This window comes from Typopeltis vanoorti, chromosome 11, assembly GCF_054136105.1.
Source record: "Typopeltis vanoorti isolate ZY-2024b chromosome 11, IOZ_Tvanoo_1.0, whole genome shotgun sequence".
NCBI classification, from domain to species: Eukaryota; Metazoa; Arthropoda; class Arachnida; order Uropygi; family Thelyphonidae; genus Typopeltis; species Typopeltis vanoorti.
Genome location: NC_143559.1, coordinates 111,494,728 through 111,522,057, shown reverse-complemented (window position 1 = coordinate 111,522,057; position 27,330 = coordinate 111,494,728). Strand labels below are relative to the sequence as shown.

The 27,330-nt window shown below is 33.7% G+C and overlaps 1 protein-coding gene across 1 annotated transcript in view; it reads left to right on the top strand.

The window, feature by feature from the left end:
* Positions 1-2,525: 2,525 nt before the first annotated feature.
* LOC150101943 (caveolin-1-like) overlaps positions 2,526-27,330 on the top strand; it is an 83,692-nt gene continuing 58,887 nt past the window's right edge. The window contains exon 1 of the mRNA XM_090400516.1: positions 2,526-2,681. The gene's annotated coding sequence lies outside the window, so the exon portion shown is untranslated. The remainder of the gene's footprint in view (positions 2,682-27,330) is intronic.

Below are 27,330 nucleotides of genomic sequence, written 5' to 3'. Positions count from 1 at the left end.
TTTAACTTCCTTCAGTGATGTATAATCTCCATGTCCATTCTGGGCGAGCAAACTGCTTATAATATTTTCCCTCACTGTGACCGTAACAGACAACAGGGAATATGAAAAACTTTTCGCTTCACCCCTTAAGTCATAAATGTCAATTGTCAATTGTCAATTGATCTTGTTTAGGATTGTACATAATACTGTATGTTTAGGGTTGAAAACAATTTCCATGTTTCTGAATTCAATTTTCTCATCATTGGCTTATTGTTATTTATCAAAAACCATGTGAAGAAACATGTAAGCCATCATTAGCATACCACAGCTTTCCAGAAACCTAGTAATAAATGTGGTTCCTCTTTCCAACAAGTCAAATAAATGAAGGTTATTGGTATTTACTATTACGAAGTTCATATTTATATTTCATTAATGAAACAGAAATAAAGGACTTTTTGAACATAAACAGAAAGATTTTCATAAAGAACTTAACAATGATCTCAATTCTTACTTTTATTGTCAAAGGCTACGACTTATTAAACTTCAAGTGAAGCGTTTTGACATTTATAGCATCAGCTTAGTTCTGCTCTCTGTGGTATAATCAAAGTCTGTCTTAAGATCCTTCATGGTAAAGGTTCAACACACAGTTGAAAAAGTTATTGAAAATGAAAACGAAAATGAAAATGAAAATCTCCTTCCATCTTGACTTTAAAGGAACTTTAAAATTCAGACAGAAAGACATGCGAAACATAATATGCTAAAAATCACTGTTGTATATGAACAAGAACATGTTTGGTTTTTTTGACGTGGTAATATCAGGGGACAGCAGAGGAGAAGTAAACGTGCATGAAAAATTGATGAAACATTTGGAAAATCTGACCCTCTCAGACATAAGTCAACTACAGATATTGGAATTATTAGGGACATCTCAGATTTCAGGACTCTAGTCGATCAGTAGGCCTTTGGATAAGAGCCGAATAGGACTCTTCTGCCAGTCAATGATTTGATTATGTCGTTACATGTTTTTTTGTTACTCTTTGACTGTGAACTCTGTTAATTAAATATAGAAATAATAACAACAAGAAGCATAAAATGAGCAAAGCTAGGTACTTCTATAGATACAACAATCAGGTGCAGATGGATTCGGACTCGATATAAGTTCATTCCTTTAGATAGAATGGCTGATTATCTTTGATGAATAATAACAGGGATGAAATCCGAACAGACAATAATGAATATGGAATTATTCTGAAAAAAAATATATATATAAATTTATATATATACAAATATATATATATATATATATATATACACATATATATAATTATATGTATTTGTATATATAAAATATACAAATACATATAATTAAAATTTATTTAAATTGTAATTCTTTATATTTATCAAATTTTATTTTATATATATTTTAATTTTTTCACATGATATTTAAATTTTAATTATATATATATATATATTTCAGTATACATACAAATACTTTTCATAATGCGTCGTTTTTAGTTCCTTTCAGATAAATTGCAAACGAATATTTTATTGCCTCTTATCTCTGACTGTAGCAAACGCACTCCTAACAATCCAACCACTGAGAGGTCAACGCTTTCTCCTATTGCATTTCCTTGAGAGTTTTGTCTCCGTTTGTTACATTACAGCAGACATTTTGGAGGGGAAAAAAATCATTTTATTCATTTTCGTTTTGATTTTATAGTCCGCCCTTTTTTTTTCTGAGAAAAAAAAATTGCTGTTTTAATTTTCAAATTGTCGCACTTTAAATGGGAAAATAAAGTGATGGTAAGTATGTCGATTTATTTATTCTTTTATTCTTTTTTATTTTTTGGTATTTGTATTTTTATTTTATTTGAGTTTTTGTATTAGAACAGCCATCTTCTTCTTCCTTGGATTGGGGGGGGGGGAAAGAAGTGAAAAAAAAAAGAAAGAAGTTAAACAAGTTTGTGCTCTCTTGACAATTCTGTCTATCCTCGACAGTGTAAGGTTCCTGTAATGATTAGAAGCAAGCTGTTTAAGACTGTATACAATTGCTATATTGTTTTAGGCTTAAGCGATATGTTCTTCGATTTTAAGTAATGTAAAAATTCCAAAGAAGCACTCTATAAATGAAGTATGAGCGAGCACACATACATTTCAACGCATCTTTTATTTCGTTAGGAGGAGAAGGCTTTTAACTGTTGAATGTTACATATGATTAGGAGGAAGCCAGCGTAGTTTACGGAGAGAGCGATCAAGAGAGAGAGAGAGATGAAGTAGAAAGCAAATTCCCTTGTCAGACCCAAGTATACGGAAACAAAATGAATACCATCACATGGCCATTGCATCCTGTTCAATGTCTCTCCTTACTGATGGCATGTTGGAAGGGGAAAACAAGGGATGGGGGGGGTGTACAAAAGGCAACACCCTGCCCCGGGACGCTGTTAGATAGACACAAACAACTGGGCCGGGACGCTAGAATCGCTCGTATTCAGACGGGGGTCTTAGCGTCAGTGATCTGGCCAATAGCAACAGTGGGGAGTTTGTGCTGACTGACCAGAGTGGGCCAAAAGAAAACGACTTGATTGGCCGCTAGTCCGGGTATTCAGTCGCCGGCTGACACTCGAAAACACTACTAGCCCCTTCGCGTTTTAATCGAACGCAACTCTGCACCCTTATCTGTTGAACTCGCATCATTGACTGAGGTAAGAAATGCATCCTTGATAAGTTCGTAATTTAGATTTCTCCACTGTCAAAATGTTAAAACTTTATTCTGTTATGCAAGATCTAATAATGAATATCCTTATATATCTACTAATCTTTTTAATATGTCTTTGTATTAATTTTTAAACTATTTAATCAAACAGAGCAGTGGACGATCTACACTGTCCATTACATATTTGATGCAATGTTGAAACGGTGGTATGAACTTGATCATATAATGCATATTAGGAGTGCATGGTGATACAGAGACGTTGAAACGGCTTATCCATTAGTATTTTATAAACACTGTCTACCGCCCGCCCCCCCCACACCCACTCACAAATACATGTGGTAGACAGTAGTGAATCCAGACTTTTCGTTTGGAGAGAAAAAACGATTGGGAATTATTTGTTGTTTTAGTTTTAAGCTTTTTCTGTGTAAGTTACATTTATTAGCTTACAATAACTTTCAACAAATTTATATTGATATGGAAAGTTAATATTGTTTTTTCAAACTGTATTTAACCGAAATTCCCAATAATTTTTGGCTCTAATTTCTTGGAGAATGAAGGACGATCATTCCTGAACATGACTGTAGATGAAACAGAACTCAGTTTTAATGCAATTAAAGCTATGAGGCCAGTTTATGATTGTTTTAGAGGATGAAAAACCCTATTTTCTGGGAGGAAAATCCTACCATCTCCGCATGAGACCGAATAACTTAGCTTCAATGGAAAAACTCCCTTAAAGTTCGTGTCCTAAACCGGATTCGAAACTCAGAATTATCGAAATTTTGCAGATTTATGCGCACATGTAATTAGAATAAGGCAATATTAATTCAAATCCTACAAAATATTCCCAGTAACAGTATAAACTTAGTGCTGAAACTGTTCAAAACAAATAAATATCTAGTCTGGTAGAGTCCAAAATAGTTATTTATTTGAAGAGATACACTTTTGATTTTTTTTTTTTTTTAAACGTATTAGTTGGTCTTGATGTGCTATCACATGTCTGAATAATAACAATAATACCGTTGTAATCAGTGAAATTTATAATATATAGTTGTGCATCGCGTATTAATAATTGTGCAATGATTAATATTTTTAATGCAACCAGCCAAATCTTTAGAACCTAATTGTATAATTTCAAAATAATTAATTATTTTCCTAGAGAAAATTCAGGGATTATGTCAAACTGAGCTCCCTTCAAGCGCGAAAAATTAACGAAATAATTATTTGGTAAATTTGAATTATTTAATTCACAAGAGAAAACATGTTCATCTGCGAAAAATATTCAGACAACGGGAAGGAAGCAAGACCGATTCACATAATACTTGTTATAAAAAAGACAGTATTCTTTTAAACTATAGAAGGAGGGGAACACCCCCCCCACACACACCTCTTGCATCCCACAATAACTGCATTCATTTGAATTATAAGAAGTTCGCCGTCATGCAAAGTATCATTTCTATATTACTTTATTTAGACAGCAAGGAGGGAGTTCTTTGAAAAAAGTACTAACCTGGCGTTTACAAATTTTTATGAAAAAAAAAAAAAGATCATATCAGACCCATGAAAATACTAACTGTGAATAGAAAAACATGTGTTTTCTTAAAACGATAACACGCCACCCGCCACTTAAGAAAGTTCGTTAATATTACCTACTAACCCGTATCCGGATGAGTTTCCGTTCACCGTAGCCATCCCTTAACTGCTTCCTCCGAGTGTTCTTTTTTTAAAACAAGGATATTACTTCATGCACGACAGACTTCTGTGGCACCGTAACGTCTCCTTCGCTAGCTATCTACCCTTTCCTATACTCCCCCCCTTGTGGTTGGTAAAGCTGTTCTGTCATCTGTCAGCGAGATCGTCACATGTCCTTCCCCTGGATGAGAACAAGAAGAATACCACCCCCTAAATAATGATAGCTATCCGCAGAGCTAGTGGTAGAAACACATGGGAGGGGGGGGGGGAAGTGGGAAGGTTTCTTTTGATTTCCTTCACACGGTTTCACGTCCTGCTCGCCGTCATTTTGTATATTAGGGTGGGGAAGCTTTCGGCTACCCCTGAGTGACTCTCCCATGTAACAGCAAGCACTTCTTCGAAGTAGGACTTGTATCATTAATAATTAATCCATCAATAAATTAATAAATTGTAATCAGTGTGAACGTCAGAAACATACGAAAATCAAATTTCCAGTAGGAGTGATTTGTAGCTTTCCATTAGGCGAATGTTATCATCTAATAAATTACTATAATTAATTTACAACATTCATCGAGAATTATCCTATTGTCTCTCTCCAGGTATTCCGAAATGATATTACTCTGGTGTTTAGGAAAATTAAAATTACCACTTTCATGTAATTTTTTTAATATTATAGTAAATAAAAAATACAATTCCTTGCCAAGTTAACTCAGTATTACTATTCATATAAAAACCTATCTGATATTGGTAAATTCCATAGTTTAACTAGAATAAACTAAAACATTATTTTATATGAGAATTCTATAAATAAACGGTTTTAGAAATCAGGGAAATTGGAGAAAAACCCATCCTGGGAGGATAATGGATGGCAATGCTGTAGCCAATGAAGTTCTAACTGAGGCTCGGCTATTGCTGTTACCCTCCTGCCATGATCAGAGCTTTATAGCTCACTGTCCGCGCGGTTAGCCTAGTGGCTATGCGCTTCGCAACGATATGTTTGGGGAAGGAGTGTCCTGGGTTCGATTCCCGGCGACGACGCGAGGAGCTTAAGGATCTTTCTTAGCCATAGCCAAGTTAGCCGGTCTTGGGTGTGGACAGCAGGGTTTTTTCCACCAGTTTATTCTGGAGTTTTTCATCCCGCAAACAGGCAAACCGGTCCAGTGAACACACATGGATTACAGTCAGGAATACTGACCCAGCCATGTCTGATTCGTCAGCTATGCCGGTTCCGGAGACCGGATAAAATTTGGGGGGGGGGGGAATGGGATGGTGCCGTACCTCTCCTTAAAGGGGAGTCACGGCCGTGTATCATCATGCGATTATTATTATAGCTCGATAACACCTTATCCCTACATTGTCCTCTACAGATAACGGGGAATATGAAAAGCATTCTTGCTTCGCCCCTTTAAGCCAATCCTTTTAAGGACTTAAGTGTATGCTTTGCCATGCGGTTACATCAGTGTGAAAAGAAAAAAAATAATAATAATCTCATCGGCGTACTGTGGATCTGACTGGATCAAAATCTTTTCTACTTGTAGTTTAAATGATTTAAAGAACTTGGTGCAGGTTTTGTGTATCGTTATTAAAAGTGATGTTCCAAGTATGCTTTATTTATACTTTTTTTTTTCATGATATATAAGGTTTCCAAATAATCATGAGATTATTTATGAGACGTCATCTTGAATCGGTAAACAGGTTTTTGGGAGACATTTCTGAGATCATTTATGACTTCTCCGAATCTATTAAATCCTTTTAATAATTTTATTAGCTCATTTGAACATTTCTTTTCTTGGAGAACGGTTACTGGTTTTTTCCCTTTCAGTCGTTTCCGACCGTGGGTGACTTTGTAGGCATTGCCTACAAAGTATTCCTGGTGAGATTTTTACAGGGTAGTTCACTATTGCCATCTGCAATCCCCCAGTTTTATCCCGGCTCGGGACAGGCATATGGCTGGGATGTATTCATGTGTGTGTGTTCACGGAGGCGGTTTATCTCTTCTGGGGAACGAAAACCCCGAGTTTCTGGGTGAAAAAAAAAAAAACCTACCTCCCTATGACTGGCTAACTCACCTTTAGTCGAAAGAGACCAGATATAGGTTCCTCAGGCTACTGAGGGGAATCGAACCCAGATCTTTCTGACCAAAGGGCTTCGTCTATACTAACTGAACTACGGAGGCTTTTAGAGAATGGTGTGGCCGCTATTTTAGTAGCTTCATAACTGCCTAGGTTGGACAGTGTCATCGCTCTTCAACCAACAGCTTAGGGATGATTCGTATCTCTCAATGAAAGTTGATGTTTTGTGAATATCTTTGAATGGCGAACGATTTTCGCCACTCGGTCTGATTTTTTTCGTTTATTGACGGCCTGAGTGAACTTGAAAAACATATTTAGCATTCAGAGCGACATTATTTAACCACTCACTTTTACTAAATGGGCTATCGGTTGCTTATTTTTAGTATTCAGGTGTGATTGACAGAAGAAATTACTTTTTTTTCCCTTTTTTTTTTAAGCAAGAATTCTACAACACAATCTCTCATTGTTATAATTAAAATCCTCCCATGGTTTGAGATGATATCAAGTATTGCTTTTGCTGTTCTTTTAGCATGGAGGGCTTAATGCTGAGATCATTATAAGGCAAGATCTCTGATCCAGCTTTTGGTTCATCATTCTGTTATATCATTTCCATATTTGTTTGGGGTAATTAAGATTCTGGACATTGGAATGCTAAGTGTAGAAATGTGCACACAGAGAATTTACTGTTTCGATACGAGGAAAAAGTGACAAATTGAAATGCAAAGGAATAGTTCTAGAAATGTCAATATCATCATCATTATCATCTTGGTAAGGTGATGATGATGATGATATTGACAGAAAGATTGAGAACACAAATGGAAGTATACCTTGCAGACGAGCAAGCAGGATTTAGGAAAGGTAGAAGCGCAATTCAACAGATTTTGACAATGCTGTTAATAGCAGAAAAAGCTAGGATAAAAACAAAAACACGTATACTTGCTTTGTTGATTTTCAGAAGGCATTTGACAGTATTGACCAGAAAGTGACATTGGTAATGCTAGAATCTTAAGGAATTGACAGAAAACTATAACTATATTAAAAGATGTTTATAAGAATATAGTTGCAGCAATTAGAATAGGTGATGATTTGGGAAAATGGTTTAGAACAAGCAGAGGTAGAAGACAGGGGGACCCAACATCATCAATCATTTTCATCGCACATTTAGAAAGTGCAATGGATAAAATGAAGGAAGATGTAAAAGGAATATCAGTGCATGGGATGAGAATTAACAATCTGACATTTGCAGATGGTATTGAAGAAAACGAAAGAGAACTACAAAAAAACATTGAAACTGTTAAATGAGGAAGGAAAGATAGTTGGACTTGTTATGAACTTGGAAAAAACAAAGACAATGGTATTTGGTGAGAAGAACATGAAGCAAAAGATACAAGTGGATGGAACTGATATAGAAAATGTAGAACAGTTCACATATTTGGGAAGTAAAATGACGCATGATTTGGACTGTGAAAAAGAAATAAAGATCAGGATTGCAAAGGGAAGAACAAATCTGAAGGCCATGGATAACATCTGGAGAAGTAAAGTGATCAACCTGCAAACAAAACTAAGAGGGCTGGAAACATGCATCTTTAATGGTGTACTGTATGGATCTGAAATGTTGGTAATAATTAAAAAATCAAGAAAAAGAATTTTGGCATTTGAAAGAACTTGTTACACCAAGATTCTAAGAATAGGATGGGTACAGAAAGTTACAAACGAAGAGCTCTATCGGAAGATACAAAGGAGAATGTAATGCAGAAGATTATATAATATAATATATAAATATATATATACTAGGGGGCTATTCCCCCAACGACGCATAAGGCTCCTCCCCCGAGTTCTCTGGTAGGCCGGTTCTCCTTGAATTTTGATGACTCGAATTTTGAAAACTCGACACTCAGGGTAGCCCCTGAGTTTCAAAACGTTTCAAATAACTTGACAAAAAAAAACGTGACACAAAAACGTTACATAAAAACGTTTCATAAAAAGGCTTATCGTTTTATATTATAGAGTAGATATAAATATATATATCCCCCCATTCACTTCAGATGAAATAAAACAAGCATTAAAACAAATGAAAAATGGATAATGTCTTGGTGAAGACCTAATTCACATAGAAATAATTAAATGGGGAGGAAACAATATAATTCACCATGTCACAAACTTGCTAAATCTACGCCTAGAAGAGGGGAAGATACCAGAATGGAAAAATGCTACTCTGGTACTGTTACTTAAAAATGGGGACAAAGAAGAAGTAAAGAACTGTAGACCAATTAGTATTATCTCTAATCTGTACAAAATGCTCACAAAAGTAATAACAAACAGGTTAAGACCTCTTCGAGACTCAAATCAACCAGTAGAACAAGCAAGATTCCTTAAAGACTTTAACACAATTGATCATATTCATCCAGTAAAAAAAAAAAAAAAAATAGAAAAAGCAGAAGAAAACCAATTGCCTCTCTGTTTAGCCTTCATTATGAAAAACATTTGATTCCATCAAAACTAATGCAAAAATCAAAGCACTCCAGAATCAGGGAGTTCCTGGAGAATATATGGACCTCCTCTAGGCAATACACCTCACTGCAACAGCAACAATCCAACTTCACACGAGTAGCAATAAAATATCAATTGAAAAAGGTGTCCGACAAGGAGACTCTCTATCACCCAAATTCTTTACTGCAGTCCTTCAAGAAATATTTAATAATATAAACTGGACAAACCTTGGTATAATAATTAATAACAGAAACTTAACACACCTAAGATATGCAGATGATATGATAATTTTTGCAAACACTCCAGAAGACTCTAATATAATGATAGAACACCTATATCATGAAAGCAGGAGAAATTGATCTAAACTGTGGAGTCCAAAATGAAATAAATAGGAGAGTTCAACTTGCCTGGAGTGCATTCAGAAAATTGAAAAGCATTTTTCAAAACAATGATGTCCTACTCTGTTTAAAAAGGAAGATATTTAACCAGTGTATACTTCCAGTCATCTCATATGGTTATGAAACTTGGTCGCTAACAAAAGCACTGGCAAATAAATTAACAACTCAAAGAAAAATGGAGGGGTTGATGCTAGGCATCACATTAAAAGATAAGAAGCGAAATACCTGGATAAGAAGCGAGACTCGCATCACTGACATCATTCTTCATCACAAGCGACTAAAATGGAAATGGACCGGACATCTATCCAGAAGAGAACATGAGCGATGGACCACCACACTAACGAACTGGATTTCTAAAGAAGGGAAAAGAGGCCGAGAACGTTCTAAAAGAAGGTGGAGTGATGAACTGTTAAATTTTGTTGGGGAAAATTGAACATTCGAACAGCAGTGGACAGAAAATGGCTGAAAAGAAGAAGAATATATATATATATATATGTAAATTTTATACACAAAGACCACTGAATCTCTAGCACACTAGTACTGTTAATGAAGTAAGAAATTCGCATGTGTTTTATGTGACCCCACACACACGGGACGTTGTAAATCTGTACATTCATCACCTGGGTGGGTGTACTAAGGATATTTTCCATTTTTATTAATTTTATTTATTCATTTTTTGCATAGTCTGGAAAAAACCCTACTTTAAGCCACTTTACGCCTCCAGTAGGCAGCGCGGTAGTCTCGCACCAATTGATGAAGCTGATCTATCGCTTAAAAACCTTGCAGACATGCCAGCAGCGCTATTCAAGCCCACAGCCTAGTAAGTTGGAGAACGGTAATCTTAATTATTCGATCAACCAGACAGGCCGTGTGCATTAGTCATAAAGAGGAAAAGCCGGAATTATAAAAGAAACAAAGAAATAAAAACAGGCTTGTCACTCAAATAAGATCGAATAACTCAGAAATAGTCTGGAAACTGATGAGATTCAAACTCAAAATTTCCCGTCGAGAAGCATGAATGATAAATCACGCTAAAGCATACATTATATCATACTTATATCGGCTAGGAAGTGACTGAAGAGGAATTATTTATTACACACACACTACTAGAGAAGGAGGTGGAGGTTTTATTCTATCCATTAGCATTATCAGTATATTAAGGTTGCAGTCTTGAGACTTGACTATTGGGAGTGTGTAAAGGCTCAGAGGTGTTTAGGTTACAGAAAGTTGTTAAATGGGTGTGGCCCATATTTCATATAAACAGTATTGTTTTTTTAAAAAAAGTCCATTGATGATGGCACTAATCCTGTCTTTCAACACTAATATGCATACGAATTGTTCTGAGGTTAGTCTCTCTCTCTCGGATATATGCAAAATATAATTCATGCAAGAAACAATCATGTCGCATTCTGTGCTTCCCCCCCCCCTCTCCAGCACAACCAATTACAATTATTGCTTCAATGATTCATGTATGCAAAATGTCTACCGAAACCTCTACTGATGTCGTAATATTAGCTCAGTCGATGCATATAATTTCTCAACAACACAGAAACTTTGGACACGCAAAAATAATATAAAGCACACATTTATTCTCTCCACAGCAACCACACATTTAATACTTCAGCGCAATAAGCGATTTAAAAAAAAAAAGAAAAGAAAAAAAGAAGAACCTATGTACATAACCAGATATTATAACAATAAAAAGTACTGCTTGCGCTATTCTGCACCCTTTGCGAGATATCTAGAGTTTAATAATTTAATAATTTATTTATTTTAATTATTATTAAAATTATAATAATTTTATTACTATAATTTTAATAATTTATAGTTTCATAATTTAATAATCTAATCTAATCTAATCTAATCTTAATCTAATCTAATAATCTAATTTTCGATTAAATGTCTTATTTATTACAATCATATAAATTAAATATTTTAGAACTTTATATTGTTCCTGCAAATTATTTATTGTTATTTTCTTTTAACATCTTTTAACTTCCTCGATATTTCGCTCACCTTTTTTTTTAATATATATATATATAACGGTTTTTAAAGTTTTTTTTTTTTTTTTTTTTTTTTTGCACTATGGTAACGTGTTTTGTCTAAATAAGATTTATTATTATTATTATTATTCCTGACACCTCCAAGGAGTCCGAAGACTCATCGCGGGAGGACACCTACTATACAACTGTCTCTACCACTACACCGAACCTCCATTACCAATCATCTCCATCAATGCCATCTACCTCCCACCATCACAACTAATATTTTTTGTCTGAAATTGCGTGTGTTCCGAAGGGCCGATTTGTCTGTATGCGGGATGAAAAACCCGAGTTTCCGGGAGAAAAAACCCTGCTACCTCCGTATTAAATCGGCTAACTTTTATTTACGTTAAATATGGATAAAATGCAATTTAACTCATAATTGTATTTATCGAAGTTAAATATCCAAATGATTCACCTAATAATCGAATTTACCCAAGTTAAATATCAATAATATTTAGTCTAACTTACAATCGGATTTACACCAAGTCGAATGTTATTAGCTCTACTAGTTCTGGCAATACGACTAGTCCATAAATAGCTACAATGCTTTGATTTGGGAAATTCCAGCGACTCTTAGTTATGATTTGGTTAACTTACAAGGTGTAGACCACATCTTTAAAATCTTAGAAGATATTTTAAAAAATACCTCAGTAATAATATATAATTCTCAATAGAAATATAAGTCACAACATTATTTTCAAAAGAAACAAATTTTACTGATAAATGGTATAAAAAGTCCCACCCATGGCAATACATTCATTTCACACTTGTTTTTATATACAATAGTTTCAGTTTTACATGTTATTAATTATTCAATAATTAGTAATGAGAATTTCAATTCAACATTTTGCACTAAAATATTATTAATTTTTAATACATAAAAGTTAATGCACTATTCGAGTTGAAAAATATTGGAACTATTATAAGTAGAGCATTATTAAATGATTTTGAGCATTATTTTTACTCGTTATTATTATTATTATTATTATATTAAATATGACAGCAATAGAATTAAAACTCAGATTAAAAATAAATTAAAAGATGCCACAATAACTCAGCTAAATGTTCAGTCAAAATTAATATTTATGTATATGTGTTCACTTTTACTGTGAAATGTAACTAGCGTTGTAACTGGAATTTTTGCTTCCGGAATGAGCTACTTATGCGCCCCCTACTAACGAAGAACCTTCCTCAAGCTTTACATTTAAATTTTGTGAAATTAAATAATAAATAGAAATTAAATTAAATTAAATTCATGAAAATATAATTTAATTTTAAAAAATAATTTTAATTTTAAATAATAGAAAATAATAAAAATATTAAAATCTTCAAGGTTTAAAATATTATTAAGAGATCGGATTTCAAACGTACATTAATAAATGTTATTATGTAAAATACTAATAACAAAAAAAAGAACTTTTATATATATATATAAAATGTTGAACCTTGATTTTTACTGCCCTAACAGCTCTTTCCCCACTCGTTTCGTCCTACTTTCAGTAATGATTGTACTACTTCAACATTTGCCTACGATGTACTACATATTTTACTTTTCAAAGATCACGAGGCTTTTGGTTGTTTCTTCTCATGACATGCCCTTGCATATATTTTAAGAAATATGAGGAGAGAGTTAACGGTGTCAAGTGGGTAGAAAAGAGAGGGAAAAGAAAATTGGTCAAGGGGTCAGTGGGGACGCTTGACGAAATGTCGTCTGTTACATTTTATTTCTTTCTGGAATGATGAAAAGATGACGTGTCCTGTTTTTATTAAATGTTTAATTAAGTGGAACACAAATTAGCTGAGAGTGGTATCACTCTTAACCTACTATGCTATTTTAATATACCAGTGACTAATAGGTCTAAGCTGATGATTCCGGGGAGAACACACAGAAATAGAGAACGTCACCAATTATTAGTTGTGCTATGTATTTAGTTGTATAAATACATAGCACAACATATCAAAGTTTGAAAGGGAATCTTCAGACATTATGTCATGCAACAATGATTCTCAGTGCACATTTGAATGCCCTTATGCGAAACTGGTTCATGATTTTATCATCAATTCTCTACGTGACACTAGATGGCTCTTCAGTTCATTCTTTACGTATTACCATTTCACTTTGTAAATATACATTTTTCTTTGTAATTTAAGCCATTGTGCACATTAAATTTATGAAGAAAATTAAAAAAAAAAAAACTGAGAAAGATAGACATCAAAAAATGCCTCAAAAGTCCCTAACGGTCATTTTTTACCTCAAATTCCACTTTAAGGTTTGCTATTATCATGTCTGGAGAAAAAAAAAAAAAAACTGGCATCTTGATGGTTGTTCTAAAGCGAATGCTCTAAGAGATAATTCTTATCTAAAATCAGTTGCTTTCCCCTCCTCCCACAGATCATACATCATCATCGCGTTACAAGAGTGCTTATAAATTATAATTTTAAGATGTTCGCAAGGGTTGGTAGATTCAGCATCTTCAATTAATCAAGTGGAGAAATACATAACACGATGACCTATAGTCCTTTGAACTTTACGTGCACATGTTCTTTAGGTTTTTATTCATTTAACTCAGTCCATGGATAAAATATTTGCCAGCTTCCATGGAAATGGGTTCTGTTATGGTACTAAAACATCAGAAGGAAAGGAGTGTATACAGTCGGCGTTATGTGAATTCTGTTTTGCTAAAATTAATGGGTTTCATCCACGTGCAGACAGGCTAATTCCCGGTGATTTGGTATAATATAATTAAAGACAAATCAAGCTTCAATAATGGAGTAAGATTCAAATGAACGTTTCCTATAGTAATTCTTTTATGTAGACGTCAAAAACTGCATAGCAACTCCCATGAGGAAAATGTTAAGCTAAGAATTTTAATTGGAGATACTTTTCAAGTTGAATATTCCAGCAGTATTTAGGAGACTATCATTTAGTCATGCTTTTATTATACTACTTTTCGTATGCTTTATTTGTTATTTTTTATATCGTTTTGATATTTTAATAGAAGGAAGAGTCATTCGACTATTTTAATTGACTGCAAACTATGTATGGTAGGAAAAAAATTGAAAGGCAGCAATATCTTATATGGAAGTCTATCAACAGCATTCTTTTTCTTTCTAAATGTCTTTGAAGAAAACCTGTTCACTGAATTAACCTGTAAAGAGTTTTAAAATTGCTTTTAATTTTTTTTTTGTTATTCTTGTTTATTTTTATTTTTCTCAATTTTTTTTCTTAATATTTTTTTATGTTTTCCCCTAACAGTTAAAAGGTATAACATCAATGATGTTCACTATTTCAGGATTTGATTATAATACTTTATAATTCCATTTAAATTAAGGGGATATTAAATCCCACTTTGTTTCAAAGTGAAGCCGAAGTGAAGCCTATTAGCTCTTTATATTTAAGTAACTTTATAATTCTGAATTTTAAGCGTGTATGTTTATAATATGAATCATTTGATTTTTATTTTTGATTTTTAATATTTTAGCTTTTTATTCTACGATAGCTCTGGGAAAAATGCAAACTCGATGCTGCTCTAAAATAAATTAATTGGTGTATAATTCAAATTTAGCATTGCCAATTGAGAAGCTCTCTCTCTTCTTTTCTCAACTCAATCATACTAATTCCAAAACGAATGTAGAAAACCGGGTTCAATATTAAGTAATTAAATTAAATATATCAAAATATATAAATTGATATATAAACGTTTAAACGCAATTATAGAAAAGAATTGGAAGTTCCTTGTCAAGATCGAGTCCGGTAGGATCGCAAAAGAGAGGAAATAAAGAAGAAATCATTCTCAGGAGTGCTAGTCAAGGTATGGAAGAAATCGATCAAGAGCAAAATTCGGAAACGGGTTTAGCAGCTTGGTTTTATGAAGGGTAAATTTCTCCCTTTTAAATAATAAAGTAACAACTGAGTTGGATAAAAAGGAACGGCTATGATAGTGTTGGAGTTTGCAAAAGCATTTAACGGGACTGCAAAAGGAACTCTGTTGCATGCATTAGAGCAAATAGGTTTCGATATGAAGCTGGTGACGTGGATAAGAGGGAGACTAATTCGTTAGACATCAGAGAATTGATTATGTTGGAGTATAGTCCAAACGTTGTGACTAGTTATGTGCCACAGGGATCTGTATTCAGGCCATTGCTATTTAACTTATACATTAATGATATAATGCAAGAAATGATCTACGAGAAAACATTCAGTTGTTTGCTGGTGATGCAAAACTGGGGTGAGATCATGAATTTTGAGATGAAAAGGTTACCAGCTGTGTACTACAATGATTGAACTGAGATTAAGAAATTAAGGAGGCTTGGGATTTGAGAATGCTAGTGGATGCTAAGTTAAAAGTTCAGATATCATCTTGCAAAAGTGGCTAAATTAACTCATAGAATTACTAGGTTATTTAAGAACACACTTGCAAGCGGAGATAAGGAAGTTATTATAATTCGTTGATACGTCCGCATTTGGACAATTGTGCACTGATATGGTTACCTGGGATCTTGGGGATGAGATGGCTGGTGGCTGGTCTATGGGATGTTAAAAATTAGTTGATAGGCGAAAATAGGGATATGACAGAACCAAAAGTTACTTAAAGGGTTTTGGAGGAAATTTTTCGGTATATAACTTGCGTGAGTAACACTAGAGTTATCCTTGGAAATTAAGTAAGAATATAGTCAGCAACCTCCTGAGAACTAGATTTTTTTCTTGGAGAGTGATGAATGAGTGGAATGGGTTGCCAGAGTTAATTGTCAGTGCTTTTTTTTTTTGGTGAATAAGATCGAAGCATAATGTGACAGGTATATGATGGTCTTGCTTGGTGGAATGTTAGTGGGCTTCCCGCGATGAGTCTACCTACCTACGGACTTCATAGAGGTGCTCACACAATAATAATAATAATAATAATAATAATAATAATAATAATAATAATAATTATTATTATTATTATTATTATTATAAACAGATATGTGGATGTAAGCATTAACGATTATAATTAAGAACAATGACACAGACAGCTGCATGCGAGAAGCAACGTCCAAACTGAAACGTAATCTGAATTGATATTCTGTACGATAAAGTATCAGAATCTGTTGAATTTATGGATTGTATTATTCGCATAAGTAATTATTATTATTATTATTATTATTATTATTATTATTATTTGACACCTCCAGGGAGTCCAAAGACTCATCGAGGGAGAGTGTGCCAACAGCATCGAACGATTGGTCCCTTTTATGGCACACACACACACACACACACACACACACACACACACACACACACACACACACACACACACACACACACACACACACACACACACACACACACACACACACACACACACACACACACACACAAAAAAAAAAAGCCGCTTTTCTCAAGCTTTCACTTACCGCCTTGTTGTTACGTGCATTAAAAAATTATTTGAGTTATGTTTTAAGAAACATATCTTTATGAAGTCTAATTCGCACTTAAGTATTTATTAAGTTTCTTTATAAAATTTCACGCCGCTTCCTTGGAGGGTAAAAGTTTATAACCCATACTTGACCAACTACCTAGAATTATATCATCACTATGTATAGCGCATTCTTTTGCTTCACAATGCCGTCAGTGTTCTAATCGAGATTGATATCTTTACAGAGTTGAAAACAGGGTTAGTTTCACGATCTGGGTCAAGAGACTGGCTACCTCACGCTTAAATTCAAGGAGGGAAAGAAGAATGTCGTTACTATAGAGAGCGTGAGGAGAGTGTGTGTATATTAGCAGAGTGGCGTAAAATCATTAAGGCAGCGGTTTGCACTGACTTGTTTAAATTACGCTGCACGTGTTTTTAAAAGCTTTCGATTGCTAGCTGCTCCTGCAGAGGAATGCATAAATACATTGGTCACTGGCTATGTGACTAAAAATGCAGTGCATTTCACTTCCAAACAAAAAGCAAGACCTTGATAAACATGACATTTCTCTAATGCTTTGTATCGTGTTGCCGCTATTCTTGCACCCTCTACCGGAGATAATTCAGTAACATGTTTGTACTCGTAAATAAATATAAAATCTCTTATATTTTACATTTTATATAAATATAAATATAAAATATATATTTTATATAAATATGGGGTTATATAAATCTCTTATATTTATATAAAAACAAATTTATATAATAACACATTATGAATATTACAAATTAACATTTGTAATATTCATATGTATAATATTATTATCTGAATGTGATGTTTTTGTTTGTAATATATTGCGCTTTTGAACTGTAATAATAATAAATTTCCTAAATTATTTTTAATTGTTATTAATGTAAAATTGATAAGTTGAGATACTTCCGATTTTTTTTTCTTTATTAATAAATTTCAAGAAAGTTTAATTACTATCTTGGTATTCAAAGCACATAAAAGCAGATGAATGAAAGCCCTGTTTGATTTTTTATTTTATTTTATTTTTTTAATGCACAACCTTTTCCTTTGAGCTGGTCTGTGCAGACTCCTAAGTGACATTTATGTCCTCTGTGAGTAGACACAACACAGACTTATAGCATATGTTTCAGATTAGAAATTTTTTTGGCTGTTGTTGTAGTTCGAATAGCTGCTTGAGGGAAAATAATCTTTCGGTTCTCTCGCTGAAATATGCTTGTTTTCTTCTTCAACAGTCTGGAAGCTAATTAATTAAAAACTGATAAGAGGAAAACTGAATGGTACACCTGCGGGAATGAAATAAAGTTACGCACGTGTCATTTTAAGTGAATTCTTTGTTTTCTTAAACGTTAGAAATAATATTAAGAATCTTATTTTTTTTTTGTTTTTAATTAAGTCTTCAGTAATACTTAAAAATATATACATAATTAAAGCTAAAATTTTCCACTTTAATTATATTTTCTATATGAGGTCCTCGTCTCGTTTTCACTGTTTATTGCTGATGCTGTCTAGATGAATGAGTATAAATTTCGTTACTATTGTAATTGGTAAGCCAAAAAACAGAGACTTTTACAAAATAAAAAAAAAAGATTAAAGCTGCAATGTAATCGCTTTTAAGACAGAGAGTTTGGGGGGAAATCTTGACCTGATAGCAAAGCATCTACGTATTACAAGTATGTTCATACATACATATATACTATTCGCAATTCTAGGAAGGTAGCAGCTACAGCCTTTGTACTTTTAAATGATGCAATACGTTTCCATGTGCAATTCACTGTTATTATTGCGTCAGTGGTTATTATTATTATTATTATTATTATTATTATTATTATTATTATTATTATTATTATTATTATTATTATTATTATTATTATTGGCACTTCCATGCAATCTATAGACTCTTCGTGGGAGGTCCGCCATCATTCCAAAAACCAAATACTAACCATCATTGCACAATATGTCATATTTCGCTTTAAACTCATTCAACGACTCAGCATTCACAACTGACTCTGGCAACCTATTTCATTTTTTTTTCACTATTCTCCAAGAAAAAATGCAGTCCTCACGTCCTTGCTAACTAAACTCTTTCTTAATTTTCAGGGATGGGGAGATCCCTAAGTTCTCTCCATACCACTCATGCATAGGGAGAACTTATGTGTCTTTATCATATCTTTCTTTTCTACCTATCAATAATTTCTATAACCCACAGGCCTTCAATCTGTCCTCATGAGAAGCATCCTGCCACCATCTTGGTCACTCACCTCTAGATTCTCTCCACCTCTTTCACATCTCGAAGAAACCCAAGTGACCAAATCTGTGGCAAGTATACTCCAAAAGGGGCCTTATTAATGATGGCCTCTTTATCTCTGCTTTTTAATTAATTTATTAATTTTTTTTACAAGTATTATTAGTAGATTCAACAATCGGGTAATCCTATGAGCTATTTTAGTCACGCAATATGGCCTTTGACCAAGAGATCGCTAGCCCAGAGTTTAACCGAGAGTCAGCTAGCACCCTCAGATCCTTCGTTCATGAAATTCTTGCATCTTCCATCCATGTAGTGTAGAGTTCGTAATTTTTTTTCATTACATAATGCATAACTCTACATTTTGCCACGTTAATCTTCTTTGCTCATATTGTCATTCTATATACAGTAAATCGCCCTACAAGACACATCTTTCTTAAGTTTTACTCAATTTTATATAATCAGCAAATAAACGAATATTTACCAACGGACCATTTCTTATATCATTAATGTACAAGTTAAATAGCTGAATCCCTAGCACAGAGCCGTGTTGCACATCCCTAGTTACACGCCTCACTAGATTCATGTCTAAGCCTATTTACTCCAATTTACATAACAGAGTTGAGTGTGGTACCCTGTGAAATCTTTTTCGCAAAGTTTAATAGAATGATCGTGTAGCCATTTCCCTTGTCTAATACAGCTGTTACGTTATAATAAAAAAGCGAGTAAATCACTAAATGCATAGCCTGCCATTTGCATTGATTGAATGATGTTTACGATGTCATTTATTTATTTTTATTTCTATTTATTTATCAGTATATTTCCATTTTTTTATTTATTTATGTCTATTTGTACTACCCATTAAGAGCAAACTTTTAAAAATTGATTTTTTTTTATTTGAGCAATTCTCTAGATAAAAAATAATGAAACAAGTGCGGGAATTGTCACAGCATGTTTATAATAACCTTTTTTGTATAATAACATCGTTCTGTTATAATCACAATTGAATATGTACACATAATTTTGTTTAGTGTAATATAAATGGTTCAAATGAAATAAAAATTTAGCTGGTTTGACAGTAATGATTTCAAATGTCGTCTTTCAAAAGATTGCATATTATTCCAGAGCCCAGGAATAATATGCATAAGGGCTGACGAAGGATCGATGGATCTTTCTACATATCTCTTTTAAGAGAGAGAGACAGAGAGAGAGAGAGAGAGAGAGCCAAGTGAAATTTTCACTAGTCTTTGATGAAATATCTCATTTTGCTAGTAAAGTGGATATCTGATTTAAATTACGAATCAATGGGCTCTAGCACGGAAATCTAAAAATGCTAGTAGAAATCTGTAGAATAAGTTGGCATGGATTGCATAACTCTTATGTGCAAGGACGAGTTGTGTATACGGCATTTAATATGATATTATTATAGACTTATTTATGCAAGTGTTGGTGTTTCCCGCTTATTACAGGTGTCCTGATAATTTGCTATCCTCCTCAAGCCAATCCTAAACACAAATATTAGTTTTGGATATATTTTCCTGTAAGACGTGTCTCCCTGATTGCCTAGTTAGAGGCAAAATGTTCCTCTCGCCATGGCTGGTTCTGCTGTACTCATCATTGGAGATGGAGAATTCAAAGTTGAATGTACTCTGAATAATTTGTCTATCAGTTGAATATCTAACCAGACCTGCAATTAACATCGATCAATAGAAAATGGAATGTTTACTGATAACAGAGCGATTAGAGGACTATTGACACTCCTGAACACAATAGTTTTTCTTTTAAGCGATTGCTTCAAAGTTCGTACAGCGACCCCTAGTGGATAAAGCAAAGGACTTAACTATGTACACATTATAGCCAATGCACTATTAAGCTATTCACTCATGCCATTGAGTAATGAAACCTCATCAACCAGACCAGACAAGACGTGTAGGGGATAAAGGGTGGGTTCACAAAAGAGATTTTTAAGTATGTCATTAAGCATCGGGTAAAGAGTGGCAAATTAATACATAGATGAATAGAAATTATTGTCAAAAATTATCAAATTTGTCATCGCCCTAACAGCGAACGAAATAATATTTCAAATTAAATCTCAACAGAACATCAATTTACGTCAAGCAGATAAATAGCTGAAATCATTAATTCACTTTTGTCTCGAAGAATTTACTTCAATGAATCATTGAGTACAAAACTTTTGTTTCCTATAACTGAAAGTATCTAAAAATCATCCTCATCCATCTTAATCCAATGGAAATTGAAGAGATAAAATATTACTAACATTATGATAGGCATCATAGACCCCGTTTCTTCAGAGACAAGGGGGGGGGGGAAGGACACCTGGAACTCTCATCTTAAAGGTATGATTGAAGTATATTCCTGGGGAACGTCTGGAAAGGGAGTGAAATATATAAAAAAAAAGTGGTTGAACGAGATCGTTATGTTTAGACAAGGTCACGTGATGCCTGCACCTTGATCCGTAACTTGCTCACGTATTGAGAGAACGCTGAAATAATATCTCTAGATAGAAGACTGCACGCATGTTACTAATTTATCTAGTATTTATTTATTTTTTCGCTCTTATGCACGTCCAAGGTGACTACTCAACTTTACGTGTTACAGTAATTCGGAATCAAAAAAGACAAAATAAATAAAATAATATATATATATATATATATATATATATATATATATATATATATATATATATAAGACCCGCTTGTTTTTTGATTGTTTAATTGATGATGTCGTGTCTTATCACAATTTCAGTTTTTCAAATTACATTAATTCCACTATTAACAATGTAGCGCATGTTTGGACTCAATCACTTTAGAAATCTCTAAAACTGTTCGATGTGATCATGATTAAAATGTGGTTCATAGCAGAATTTCTTACTTCTCGGAATGTTTTAAAGAAATAAGAATAAGGAACAGTCTTTTATGAAGGAAATATAAGGCAATGTTGGCTTTGGTAGACGTCACATTTCAACGTGTTCTCCAAAATGAGTCATTTATTCCGCTGCAGTACGGTGGCATCTATCCCAGAGTACAAGAAATTGGTGTCAAGTTTTTAACCAGGAAACGACCACGTGTTGCTTAATGCCGTTGGTTACAAATCACTTGGTGCAAGATCATGAATAGCCAGGAATTGCAATAACACCCATCGAGCATAAACATTTAAGTATGCGAGTACTTTTCCTATAAAATTATAAATAAATCATCTAACGCCCTTTTTTTAGGAACTGATTTTGGGAAACTAGTATGCAGTTAGTCTTCATCTAGAGCTTTCAATAATAGTTGAGTCATAGCAACCAATGGGGGCTACACAGGCGGGACACACAGACTACCCAATGATATGTTAAGCTCTAGAGCAGTGACACTCATTTTAATTTCCCTTCTATGATTAAGACATCTACGCTTAGAAATGTTAGTCCGAGCTTGGGCTCCAGAGCCTCTAGTCATCTGAAATCTGTTACACTTCGTATCCCAATTCTGTTTTCTAGATAATAAAGTTCAAACCTGTTTGGACTTTGCTAACATGAACATAGTCATGCGTGGAGGCTGCGAGCCTGTCCTCACGATCATGTTTCCAATCGTCCTAACATCTTAACACCTGAGAGTGCGTCTATAAAATTAGCATATAATGCTAACCTCTGTCCCTATAAGGACTCAGATGATGCAAATATTCTCTACATCTATTTATTCACCTCTTCTCTCTCCTAACTAGTGAATACGTTTTCATGCAATGTGCTGTGTTGACATCTTATGTGTGCTTCGTATCCTAATTCAACAAAATACGATTAACAGAAAGAATGATCTCGTTGAGTATCAATTATTACATCATACAGGGTGAAGAAACTATTACTGAAAAAAGGGAAAAAAAAAAAGATTGGAAAGAAAGAAACAGGATTCAACAACGGATGAGTTATATATTGACTGATCCCCGTGGTGGCTTTTTTAATGAAACTGCTACATGCAGCACGAGATTCATTTTGCTCATCTACCATACCTCAAAATAATGCGATATACTCGTATTCAGTACGAATATTGGTGTTGTAGGGGCGGATCAAGGGAGATAACTATAGGGCGACAGCTTGCTTCCTCAAGAAATGACAACAATGAAATCTATTTGGGAATTTTTTTCAGATAAAAACGAATTCAAATTAAAAATCAAAATTTCAGAAAAGTAAAATTAATAAGAAACTAAAATATCAGATAACATTAGTAGAGAAAAATCAAAATAAACTCATTAAAAATAAATATTTGACACCCGTCTCCAAAGCTAACGTCTGGATCGATCCCTGTGGTATGTTTTGTTTTTCCTATTCCCCAGACGCCAAAAGAGCTTACTGCAGTTCCCGTGAATAACCCTGAACAGCGAAAAGCAGAGTATTCGTATTTCGGTCCCTAACTAGACAGGGATTTTGTCTCTCACTTCCAATTTCATGCATTTGCGACATAAGGTCAACACTCGGCACAAGCTGCAAGCGGGTGTGAATCCAGTTTTTCCTGCTTTCTGTTTCTTTCCCTCACAGCTGTCACTGCAAGGTGTTGTTTACAGGTTGTCCTGCTGTCAAGCAGGTGGTCGGAAACCAGAAGCGAAGGAAAGATGGGGAAAAAAAAATCGAGCTCATCATTTTCATCTGATAGATAAGGATTTGATAAGGTAGGGCGTTTCCTTTTCTGCACTATTTAATAAAAAGAATAAGGGCATAATAAAATATACTTTAAAAAACGAAAGTTTTTTTTAAGAAATATCGCAATTTAAGTCAAATAAATCAATCTTTAATTTACGCGAAAACTATCAAGAAGTTCGTGTGAATGTGATGTACAGTGATACCTGCAGTACAAAGAAAAGATGTTATCCGGACAGGAAATTCCGTAGAATTTTTTAGTTATGTTGGCGATTAAGAAAACTTATCATAGTAGAATAACTTCAGTAAATACAGATGGCAGAAAAGTGCTCAATACACTTGAAATAGCTCCGTTATTAAGTAATCACGTAGTCAAGGTATGTTCTTGAGAGAACCAGGTTAGGGGCATAGCTAATTCTCTAGCACACTAAATTCTTTAGTGTGCTAGAGAATTAGCTATGCCCCCAACCTGGTTGTCTGAATGTAAACAAGCGCACGATTCTTAATGAGTGGAAGGAGGATAAGATAATTCCACTATACAAGGATGTAACTAGAACTGATGCAGCCAATTATAGACCAGCCAGTTTCTCTGGAGGAGTTATTGAGGTATTAAAGATGCTGGTGAGAAATCGCATCCAGAAGTGGGTGGAAAACGCTTTTATAGAAGATGGCATTGTTTTGTTAAATGTAGATCTTGTTTTACCCATCTACTCACATTTTACAATTGCGACAGCAGAGTTGGATGAGGGGAATGGATACACAATTCTTTCAGATTTTGCCAAACCATTTGACAGAATTTCCCACAGAAGGTGGGAAATTCTGTCAAATGCATGTAGAAGCGAGTAAACGCACCCATGGACAACCATTGCATTTGAGCGATTTAACCTTTTTGAATGGGGGGAGGAGTGAACAGGGCGTGTTTGTGTTCTTATATTGGTGTTTGAGAGAACTTCGTTATATTTGTCTACTACTACTACTACTACTAATAATAATAATAATAATAACAATAATAATAAATATTGTGATTTTTTTTCTGATTTTTATTAAACCTTATACTGTACATCATTTTTATAGCGAGAAATCGTTAACGACATATTAATGATTACCCAAAAGAAACTGACAAAATAGGGTACATCGTCATATTTTAAACATTTCATTAAAGGTTGGAAACGACTTGAAGATGATGGTAATCCACACACACACACACACACTTTCCATTTCTTGAAAGTGTGTGTGTGTATGGAGGGGATGAGTCAGAGTGACGAAACTTGAGATGTTTCACTGTTGAATATTTCATATAGGAACTAAATCCTACATTTAGGGATGGGTTGTGTTTTCGCTCGTTTTGTACGTAAAACCCTAATTCATAGAGTAAAAAAAAAAATTTAAAGTTCAGTCATGTCGCTGTAAACACGAAACATTTGTATTGAAAAAAAAAAAAAAATCATAAGCCTCCGTGTTTATTTCTTCCATAAATTTAAATAATAAATAGTCATCATTACTATAAATACTAAGGAAATTTGTTAACTAAAATGATTTTTAAAGCAGTATTTTCTTTTACTTGATGTATTATTTTAAGTCGGATTTCATTTGCAGTAAATAATAATTCATAATTAACATTTATAAAGATTTTATACACAATGCATTATAAATAGTAATCACTTCGTTTTACATACTCATTCTAAATTAACGAATAAAATCAGTTTTCAAATTATTTTGATATTATTATTCCTTCGTAGAATTTCATAAATTTTTGTTCAAGATGGCGTTACTGTACGTAATGTTTTTCTTTGCATGCGACACGAGAAATAAAAAATAAAAATGTTAATTTCAAAATAGAGCTCGTGAGGACAAGAAATGAAGATGGCGATATTATTACTGGCGATCATAAATAATAAAACAAATTTCTTTCCTTTTGCTTGTTTAAAAATAAAAGCTGTAAGCGTAGCCAGGTGGAGTTGTAAAAGTGCACCTGCCTGTGACATTGAACTTCGTTAAGAGAGGGAGGCCGTTTCATTGACTTACCAATCATTGCTCAATGCAAATAAATAACTCAGCAAAGCGAGTAGGATGGGTGAGTAAAAGCTTTAAATAACTGATGTTATCTTTTATTTCTTTAGAAATTGCGAATTACTCAGACTACTCAGAGCGAATCTGGGAGCAACTTTTTTTTTAATGCCTCCTTTCAGAAAAATATCATCTAAAAAGCCTAGGCGAGGATAAGAATCATCAATCACTCACTTATTTGTTATTCCTTTAAATCGCATACCCGAGTGTCTTCGTACTTACATAATAGATCATTGACCCAGCGTCTCACAGCACCAATGATGAAAGATTATTCTAATAATTCGTTCAATAATTAGAATACAATGGGCTGATATTTATCACTATTGCAACATGTTGCTGATATTTTCTGCTGACAATTTATTTTACGAAATCCCGTGGTTAAAATGCATTAAAAATGTTTTAACAATATAAATTAAAAATTGTAAAAACCAAACATATAGCTCTGCTTATTTATAACAAGTTATTTTTAACACTGTTCAGTGCTTTTTTCCCCTTTCCTTTTGCATTTTTAATGTGGCCCCGTTTACTAAATAAAATAAATTAATTACAATAATAATAACTGCTGCTGTTCATTGATTTCTTTTTTTGTATTAATTACGACGTTTAAGGTGGCATCGATTACTAAATAAAATAAGTTTATTTTAATAAACTATTTTACTATTTTTTATATGTATTAATACGGCGTTTTTTACGGCGCCGTTTACGAAATAAAATAAATTTCATAAGTTTACTACACTTTTTAAATTCTGCAATTCATGGATTATTATGTAACGGTTAAAATGAAACTAGAATGGCGCCATTTTCAAAATAAAATCAGCTTTAATGTAATGAATAACGAGCATTTTTAACTGTTATTTTTGGGGGTAAGGGAATTTTCATAAAATTATTAAAATAGTGCATTTTTGTTAGATATAAATATAGTACTGTTTACTAAATGAAATCACAAAAACCGTTGTGCCCTGTAATGATAAACTATTAGGTCAGTAATCATTGGTCACCTACATTTATTCCGGTTTAATCCAGAAACCGCAGGCAGTAGTTATTTTGGTCGATTTGCTCACCACAGAAAATTGTTCGCTTTATAGGGCGTTTGTGGTAAGACTTAAAATGATATTACAAATAAAAATCATTTTTATGTGTTCTGGATAACGTCAGCACATTATATTATTAAGTAAGTATGAAAATAAAATTAAGTCTTTGGAATTTAGGTATGAGGATGTTTCCAGCGCTTTCATAAACCTATTTATTTGCTTGTAGCTCAAAATAAAGTTCTTTCATTCCTCATTCCTCTGTACTAAAAATTCAGTTAAAGCCATGTGAGGTCTTTGATGTTCGCTGTCAAAGATGATCATGATAGAATCTTCTGTCCCTTATTGTAGACTTATTGTAGGTGAAGTAAACTTAAGGATCGGGTATCCGTTTTGTGTTCGTTGTCCTTCCAGTGAGATATTACATGATCAGCATCATCATATTCAGCAACCCCCCCCCCCACCTCTCTTCCCAATGAAAAGGGAAACCTAACCGTCGTTCCCTTTTTGCCCTCTGCAAGCTTTCTAGCAACTTTTTTTTTTATGTATTTTT